The sequence below is a fragment of the Arvicanthis niloticus genome, chromosome 7, assembly GCF_011762505.2.
Source record: "Arvicanthis niloticus isolate mArvNil1 chromosome 7, mArvNil1.pat.X, whole genome shotgun sequence".
In the NCBI taxonomy this organism is placed as follows: Eukaryota; Metazoa; Chordata; class Mammalia; order Rodentia; family Muridae; genus Arvicanthis; species Arvicanthis niloticus.
In genome coordinates, this window is record NC_047664.1 from 63,452,682 (window position 1) to 63,462,742 (window position 10,061).

General features: G+C 33.5%; 1 pseudogene; it reads right to left on the bottom strand.

Moving 5' to 3' along the window:
• Positions 1–9,219: 9,219 nt before the first annotated feature.
• Positions 9,220–9,819, bottom strand: LOC117712951 (ras-related protein Rab-1A pseudogene; annotated as a pseudogene).
• Between the last annotated feature and the right edge of the window lie 242 nt (positions 9,820–10,061).

Here is a 10,061-nt window from a genome sequence, read left to right on the forward strand (position 1 = left end):
TTTACATTATTCTTAAGAAACTCAAGTTTAAACGCAAGTGTAAACTTCAACAAATTATTTTATACACTCTGAAGAGGAATTGAAAATCTCCAACTGAGAACCCCATGTAAGCCTACAAAAATATCTAACATTTCCACTGCAGGGATAAGCAGAAACACAAAGGCAACCTTTCTATTTGATTCATCTTGCTGTTTTGAGTCCTCTTTAGAATTTGACCCTTATCATTTCTTTTCAAATTGCTGTTTCTTCTTCATTCTATGCTGAATGTTCTTTGGTATAACTCAGTATACTAATGTTCAGGTGGTAGATTGTCCTCAAATGACATTTCACATTTCTTTTCCATTAACATTGTCAACTTTGTTGATAAAAATTGCATGTATGAATGACGTGACAAATAATTTGTTTTTTGCTCCATTTATGTTTTTCACACATTACACAGTTTTATATACATATGTGTGTGCATATTTCATATTACACACATATATGTGACAAAATTCATTTAGTAATAATAGATTGTGAAAATGTTAATTCATTGATTTGATTAGTGGATGGTATTTACATATACTGAATTTCCACATCATGACCCATTGTCTAGGTAGATTAGATGCCGTTTAGTTCTTTGTTTTAGGATTTAGGCCCTACACTAATTGAAGTCTCACCAAAAAGACCTAAAGATGATCTCAATAAGCATGACACAGGGAAACATTGTTACAAATACTTTCTTTATGAAGCATTCAGTGGTATATATAAAAGCAATCTTTTTATAGAAAGTGTTCACTTTACTCAATATCTACCAACTGACGTGTCAATTTTGCCTGAAATAAAACCTGTCACAGAAATATTTGAAGAAATGTTGTCAAAACTTTTGCCTACCGGGTAGTAGTCAAGTTGTGTTGACTTAATTTGCTGATCTCTTATTCATTCCCCTCCGTTTATCTCTTCTTCTCATTAACTTCCTCTGCTACATTGTTTATAACCATAAAAGCTGAAGACTCTTCACAAAGTTTGAAGAATCTAGAAAATAAATTTTTTTCTTCTCATATGGTCATTTTAACAAAATGTTTTAAGGTTTTGGATATTAAGTATAATATCAATGCATGAGTTAGCTTTGCATCACTACAAAAAAATACACAGTGTATACAGTAAAGGTAGATTTGTTATATCCATGTTTTTAAGCTCAAATGCAAATGCGTACTAAACACAGGGAAGGACTGATACTTAGCTGCATCACAGCATGGCCAATTGCAGCTAGGAATTGCAGGAGAACGTGTGGAATACGGGTAAGAATTTCACACTATTCTATTAGGGAATATAGAAGAAGATACAAGTGTTCTGATGAACTCTTATCAAAACATGTTCCCAAATATTTAAGAAATCACATTGTGTCTCACTTCAAAGGTCTACCATCTTCCAGGCACAGTGTCCAGGTAAACAAAATGCTACCTGTAGACCTGTGGGAGAATGGGTAACATATTTACATAGCAATCATGCATATGAAAGATTGAAGTACATATAACGATGGTTGAATAGTAATGACTTTTTGTGGTTATCTAGTCTGTTTTAAACTCTATTTTTGTTTAAAATAATCAATATAAAATTATGTCTGATATATAATATCCTTCTCCTGAAATAATTTGATAGTTTTAAAAAACAATTTTAATGTGTGAAAATAGATTTATATTTTTATTAATCAGTATGCAATATTCTTAAATTATATTTAAACATACCCTAAACAAATTTTACCCCGAACATACATTCTGAAACATTAAAATCTCTATGCCTTCATAAATTTGTTAAAAATTTTTTTATTTATTTTAATATACAGTCTTTGGTGCCATTTTGATGAAATTCGTTGTAAATATAACTTTTATTTGCTAGATGTAATTGTCACCTCAGAGGCTTACTCTGATGAATAAACTAATTTTTTTCTAGTTCTCTTTGAACTATGGCAGGTAGCTTCAACTCAGGTATTCTGGCTCAAACTTCTCTTCAAGCAGACCGATTCAAACTGGCTTCTCTTGACTTCTCACTGATTTGATCTACTTGGCCTTTAAAATAACTAGCAATTTATTCTAATATGGCTACTTCTTATTCTCTGGCTTCAACTGTCTCTTCTGACCTGCACTGAACTGTATGAAATCATAAACTAATTCAACTCGTTATACTGACTCCCAACGGATGCTCTCTCTGTGCTTCTCTTAAATAACTTCTCTCTACTGTGCTGTTCACATGAGAGTTGAGAATATATTATCCCCAAATTATTTGTCAAATCTTTTCCTGATTTATCAGTTGGTGTGCTCCTCAATTAGAAATCGCTTTCAAACATAGCTGCTTGGTTACACAAACTACTTTCATCTTAAAGGGGTGTACTAAGAGCATGCCTATATTTCAGCCTGAGGGCATTAAAGGTGTATCTTTCCAGCTGGATTCCACAGACCTAGAAGATCTCTTGCCAGAACAGCCCTGTTGCAGGATGAAAATTCTTCTACTATTACTATTTCCTCTTTTTCTTAGTTCTGAGGACCAAACCTACATTCTTGTTGATACTTGGAGTTCATTCTACAGCTGAGCTACTCTCCATCCCTATAGAAATCTTTAGTTTTTTTTTTTTTCTTGAACATGTTCTGTGGGACCTTATTCACATGAGTTCAGAACGGTTTATTTTAATTGATTTTACTTTTTTATATTTGTCAAATTATTTTCTTGTAATCTCTCCATCTAATCATAGAGATTTGATGATATACTTTCTCTTGATTAATTATTATATAAAATACAGTATATATGTATTGAAGTAGTCATGTTCATGTATTATTTGTGTTCATGTTAAATATTTCTCATTAAACCCAGAACATTGCTAAAATTCCAGAGTTAAGCTCTGTCAGCATCATGGTGAAGAAGGAAGGGAGTCCTTGATGTGTGATTTCATAATTTCTTTATAGAATTTGTTTTAAATCTATTAATATAAATAGCACCTACTTACCTCTGAATGATAGTGAGCTTCCCATACAGCTTTAGATGACTTCTTTAGAGCGGTATGCATGTGGTACTACATAATTTGCCTGTGTTGTGTTGTAAAACTTTAGGATGAATTATCGATTTAAACAGCAATTCATTCCATAATGGGTGAACCAAGTAATGTAAGAATGAATCCATGGTGACCATTTAAAATAGAATTCAAGAAAACAACATTTTATTTCCTTCATAAAAACCTGTGAGGCATTCCTATTGAATAACGTAAGCAGAATTCAGCCACATAAATCTTCTTAATTTACATCTAGGGTTTCATTATGCATATTTGATAGCACTCTACAGAACTTTAATTTACAGGCTTCTGGAACTTTACCAATCCCAAAAGAAGTGCTAAACGTGCTTGTTGGAACATTTAACTGAAGCAAATCACAGGAGAGTTCCCTAATGAGTATAGATATCAGTTATTTTCATTCCTGGTAGATTTAAAGCACTGGGTTCTATTAACACAATACTGCTGAATTTATTTTGAATACAACTACTCCTGGAACTATTTACTAACAGGCAGAATTTAAACTATAAACTTCCAAGTACATAGTGAATTTGGGTTACAATTTATTTGCCTTTTTTAAATTAATTATATGAGTCAATGATCATGCAATGTCAACAAATAAACAAAAGAAACACATTCATTTAGCAGTTACATGTTCAGTGTAAATTGATCTTAGTATGTGTTAATTATTTGTTGAGCTAAACAATAAATACTAATAATACTTTTTCCAGCATTTGTAGAAAACGAAATTAAATACTTTAATCTTCAATGACAAATTATAATGATTTTTGGACATTTTTATGAAGCATATGACTTAGGAAATTCGGCATTAAATACATGTATTACTGACTTACAGTATATGAATGAGCACTGCTTTTATTGAGGCCAAATTAACTTTGATTCATAAATGCAAGAAAAGTAAGCTGGTCATAGATACTCTACAACTCATTTCTGTTGAGAGAAAGATTTATCTGCGACTATCTCATCTAGGACTTTCAACAGCCAAAAAGATCCACATAACCATGTATATAGTGGAATGTTAAGTTGAAGTTCAGACAAGATGTAATTGTGTAACTGATACAACACACACACTTGTGTGTGTGTGTGTGTGTGTGTGTGTGTGTGTGTGTGTATGTGAAGTAATCCATCTGCATAGGGAATAGCAGTAACTAAATAAAATACTGAAATTGGAAAGGGTGAGCTCCTGCCAGATAAATACAAAAAGATTTGTAGACCATAGAAAACTGAGTTAAATTGGCATGAAAATATAGGTTTTTTTTAATGTGTGACTGACGTGTGATTGCACTTATTTGAAGTAAGAGTACCTCTCTATGAGTATTGCCTCATAAATAGTTAGACTATTTGAGACATTAATTAACTCTGGCTATTGAAACACATCATCAAAATCATTGTTTTTTATACTTTTCATTAGAACAAAGCAAAACCATAACAAAAACAAAAACAAAATCAAGGCCAGTGAGATGTCCACTGGCATGCCTTAATGGATAACACAGAGTGCTACCCAGCCAGAAGATCTAAATCCATCCTTAGGAGCCACAAAATAGATAGACAGAATTAAGTAATACATGCTTTCCACTGACATCCGCATACATGTTTTGGTATTTATAAGTTTGCAGCGCTATGCACACACATACACAATACCTACAAGTAGCTGTAATCAATTCATATTTTAATATACCTATCACTTTTACACTTGGAACATGAAAATATTAAAATAAGAATCTGTGTGTAAAGAATTTTGTAAGGATCTATTTTTCCAAGACTTATTGAAACTGGTTCATTTTAGAGATATGGACATTTTATTTATTAAGTCTATTTTCTTTACATTCAAACTCCATAATTACTGAAAAAAATATGATGACATCACTTGTACCCCAAGTATAAGGCACTTTGTATCAACATCAGTTGTTCAGATGATTTTATACCATAGTAGTATTTTGCTGTCAAAATACTTAGAAATGTAGGCTTCCTTTTCCATTTTCTGTTACAGTGAATGACTTTTACCTCCTGGATGTAGAAATATGTTTGTCTCAACAGTATGTGGATGGTCTCCAATTAATAATGGTTCCAAGCAATCTTTAAAACAGTATAGCTGCCAGATGAGAAAAGTGATTCACATTCAATTGAAGCTGTATTTTGAAAATTAAATTTACCTATAGGCCATTAGTATGTTAACAGTCAAACATGAAGCTAGTCAGTATCAGACAGCCATCACTCGAATACATCCCTGGAACCATATCAGAAAAAAACAGTAACTAGAGTAGCTATGCCTTATGCTCTGGAGATTGGTAGACTAGACATAACTAATTTATTTTGATTTCTGATATTTTCAAGTTATTTTTGATTGTTTCAGATATAGTTCAAATATAGTTCAGATATAGTAGCATCTGTGTTTCTCAACAACTCAGTTTTGTAACATAAAATGCCTAATAGAAAATTGTCGTATATGTATTCAGAAGTCTATTTGACATAATAATTAGTGTTCTAATATTATTTAACTATTATTAATAACAATATCAATTTTTCTTTTGTTCTATGACTAAATGATTCTTCCTTTTGTGGGATCTAATAACTGCCAAGATCTGTTTAGATAGGAATGACACCTTAGAAGCTCTTCTACAGACCACACTGATTTTAACTGGCTGGTCTCATGGGGTCTATGCAGCTGCTTTAACTTCATGAGTACAAATATCAAGAAATGTTCAGAAGACAGTATTTCATATCACTTCTCCCTACATTCTAGGTTTTACATTAGTTTTTATTAGATTTTATTATTTATAAAAATTATATTACAAAATTATGTTTTCTTTCTCAATTCTCATTACAAACTCAAAAATTGGACCAATGTGAAGATAAATAATATATTAAATATATTGGTCTTAAATGGTATGGTTTAATCTATCAATGGCATTGTCACATATCAAAGGCTATTATAGGAATACATTGGACAATTTATTGATCACTACAGGCTAATTATCCTCTCACAATTTTATTGCAGAATATTACACTTTTAATTTTATTGTCCAATAAACAGTATTCTGTTTCTCTATAGATGTCAGCTGAATATGTTACAATTTCTTTAATATAACTTGTTAACAAAACAACAATTGAATTTCAGTCATGCTATACCTCTTACTGCTTAGAAACTGAGAGTAAAATAGTTTATACTTTTACTTCATTTTTGTCATTTGTATATCAGATAATAATGAGCTCTTACTCAGCATTTTTACATGATTGTCATTGTTTGTATGGCACAATGTTGGTTCCTATATTCTATTATATTTGCTTGTTTCTAGTTTAAATAATATGCTTGTCATCATTTACATAAAGAATAAATTTGAAAAAAAAAATTTTTTTTGTTGTTTAATGCTCCTGAACTCGTTCCTGCTTCTTAAAATCTATACCTATTCCTTGGCACAATTTTTTCCGCTTCCATGTGAATCATGATTACACTTTCTACAATTGCAAAGTTACAGTAAGTGCATCAGGATTTGTCATGGTTTCTACTGTTGTCTTCCCAAGACACACATCTGATCATTACACTTTCAGTCCTCATATTTAACAGTCACTGAGTATTGCTTATGGAATGAATTCTAAACTCTGTAGTAAGACATCCTAGGCAATCCACAATCTGTTTCTAATCTCAGTCTTCAGCCTCATTTCACATTATGTCCTTCAAAATCACTTCAATTTAATTATGGTCTTCTGTTCAGTCCCAAACACATCAACCAAGTTTTCAGGTGGGAATAGTTACCATATTGCTGTTAAGAGTCTGAGTACTGTAGTCAAACTTACTAGGCTCAGTTTCTAATTTAATCACTTACAAAGTGCTAAGATTTGATAAATCATCTAGTGGCCAACTCTCATGCTAGCTGCATGTTAATGTATTTAAAATTAAGTCACGCTTTAGAGAATTTGCCAGTATGGAACACAATATAGAATTTTTTGTGATTGGTAAAATGTAACTGTTGATAAATTGTTTCATGCTTGAACTGACTGGGTGTGTGTGTGTCAACTTGACACAAGATAGAGTTATCACAGAAACAAAAGCCTCCCTTGAGGAAATGCCATGAGATCCAGATGTAAGACATTTTATTAATTAGTGATCAAAGGTGGGAGGGCCCAACCCATTGTGGGTGGTGACATTCACAGACTAGAAGTTCTGGGTTCTATAAGAAAGCAAGCTGAGTAAGCCAGGGGAAGCAAGCCAGTAAGTAACATCCCTCCATGGCCTCTGCATCAGCTCCTGCTTTCTGATCTGCTTGAGTTCCAGTTATGACTTCCTTTGGTGATGAGCAGCAGTGTAGAAATGTAAGCTGAATAAATCCTTTCCACCCCAACTTGTTTCTTGGTCATGATGTTTTTTCAGGAATAGAAACTCTGACTAAGACAATGCTGCTCAACTCTACCTAGAAGCCTGGCTAAGGAATTTGGTTTTAACCCATCTGCTCCATACTGAAGCATGTGTACTTGTTTCCTCTTAAGTGCCTGTTCTGGGTCAGGCTGGCTTACCTGACTCTGTGACAGGAAAAAGAAGAGAAAATCAGAAAAGCCCAGGAAAAGACACTTTGTGCACAACTAAGAAGTAAAGTAATTTGATAGAGGTTAAAAAGGGAAGGGGTTTAACTTCCCTTCTCCATTTTCTTAGGTATTTTTTTCTATCTTAATAGCTTTTGTTGAAACCTTAACCTTTCATATTTTGTAATATGTAATGTGTAAGTTCAATGTGTAAGATTTTAAAAGGACCCATAGATATTCTTAATTTATAATATTATACTATTCATGTAACTTAGAATCAACTCATGTTTAAAAAAAGAAGAGGCTTCTAATGGGATCTCCTTAAGTACCATGTGGATTGCTGCATCTTAGATGATGATCAACACTCACTTTGTAGTGAATAACAACCATGCAACTTGCTGTAATCTTGGAAGCCATATGATTAGGACACCATCTTTACTAAAGTTTAAAAAAGCAAATAGCTTGTAACTTCTTGATTAAGGTGACAACTTAGTATAAGTCAATTAAACAGCACCCAAATAAGAATGACCCACTGAGTCCTCTACTTACTGTTGCATATCTCGTTCTTTAGACAAAGGAGACAGCACCAGGTTTCCCAAGTTGATGGTTTTAAAACTAAATCATAAAAACCTGGTATTTGATTTTTTTTCTTTTTTTTATTGGATATTTTATTTACATTTCAGATTTTTCCCCTTATCCCAGACCACCCTCTGCCCAGGAACCCCCTATCCCATCCACCCTCTTCCTACTTCTATAAGAATGTGCCCCCACCTACTCCCCCACTTCCACCTTCCCACCCTCATATTCCCCCACACTCACACTCGGCATCTAGCCTTCACGGACCAAGGATCTCCTCTCCCACCTATGCCTTACAGGCCATCCTCCCCTACATATACAGCTGGAGCCATGGGTCCATTCCTATGTGTTCCCAGGCTGGTGGTTTAAGGATCAAGAGAATTAGATTCCCATCTGTGGACTATACTATTTAAACTTTATTTATAAAGAGTCTTTAAGTTAAGAATTATACTTTTAAAAGTTAAAACTTAACACTGTTAAAGTTGTAAAATTCTATTTTTTTTTACTTCTAACAAATACAATATGTATTAAACATATCTTCAGTTTTGTTACATAGTGTTGACAAATTATAATATTCTGTACCCACTAATTATGAAGAAACTATTAGTCAGAGAGTATAATTATTTTTATTTATAATTCTCCAAGGAATAACTAGCAAAGCAGATTTTACATGTAAGGGCTCACTAAACTTAATGCCTGGAAACCAACAGACACTTTGTGCTGTTTGATACAAACATCATCTTCACAAACTAAATCCAATATCTAAACATTCCAATATACACATCGAATAAAATATATTGTAACCAACCATGGGAAATGACCTGGTATCAGGAAAGCATCCAGGATTACACACACTTTTATAAACCAGCACACAAAAGGTTAAATCAGTGCTCAAAATGAAGTTAGCTGTATTGAGTCAAGGGGGGGGAAAGTCAGTATTGACCGTCTAAATCTCTGAGTTTGTGAAGATAGTACAAATCTGTTGTAGTGCAGCTCCATATAGTACATACAGTTCAGGCGATTTGTTTGTTCATTTGGGTTCCAGACTAATTGAATTTGCTATGAGAAAATGAAGGAGGTGAATTTTAACAGCAACCTCCACGTGATTGCTTGCTCCAGATTTTATCTCAGCACTTCTCTGCACCGGCTATTGCTCCAGGCCCCATTTGATTTCTAATCTCAACTGCCACCCTCATGAAATACCATTCTATACTTGTTTTGTTCTTAGCACTGGTTTCAAAAAAAAAAAAAAAAAAGTAAGTCCAAGGGAAAGCATAAATCCTTTGCTGCTTGCTATATAGTCTACTAATTTCTTTGTGGTCACGTCACATTTGTTCCCTATCAACAACCTGTTGACATTTTCACTGGCATAGCAATCTCCTGTAGTCACTGCTTGTCGTTACTGAAGAACTCCTGATCTGTCACATCATACACAACTACAATGCCATGGGCCCCTCTGTAATACTTGGAGCTGATTGTTTGAAGTGTTTCCTGGTCTGCTGTGCCCATAACTGAAGCTTTTGTGTTACCCTGTCTAATTCTATAGTTCATATCTTGAAATCCTCACCAATTATGTTGATGTAGCTTTGGTGTATAGGTGTATGTATCACTTGCAAATCCACCGCAGATTTACAAATCAGAAGTAACTTGAATATATAATCAAGTTCAGGACTGATGCTGAACATGTCACTGCAGTGACTGCTGCCACTAGCACCCTTGCTGAGGTGGATGTCACCGCAGCTTTCCATGTGCCACTGATAATGGAACTGAAGGCATTAACTAAGCTGAATTGCTAGAAAAATGTCAATCTGACTCCGACCAACTCAGTGCTTGCTTTCACCTAAAATCCTTAAAATCCTAATCTTATGAGAGGGTTACTAATTTATTGTAAACTGTTAAAGATGATTAAGATGTACAAATTAATGGT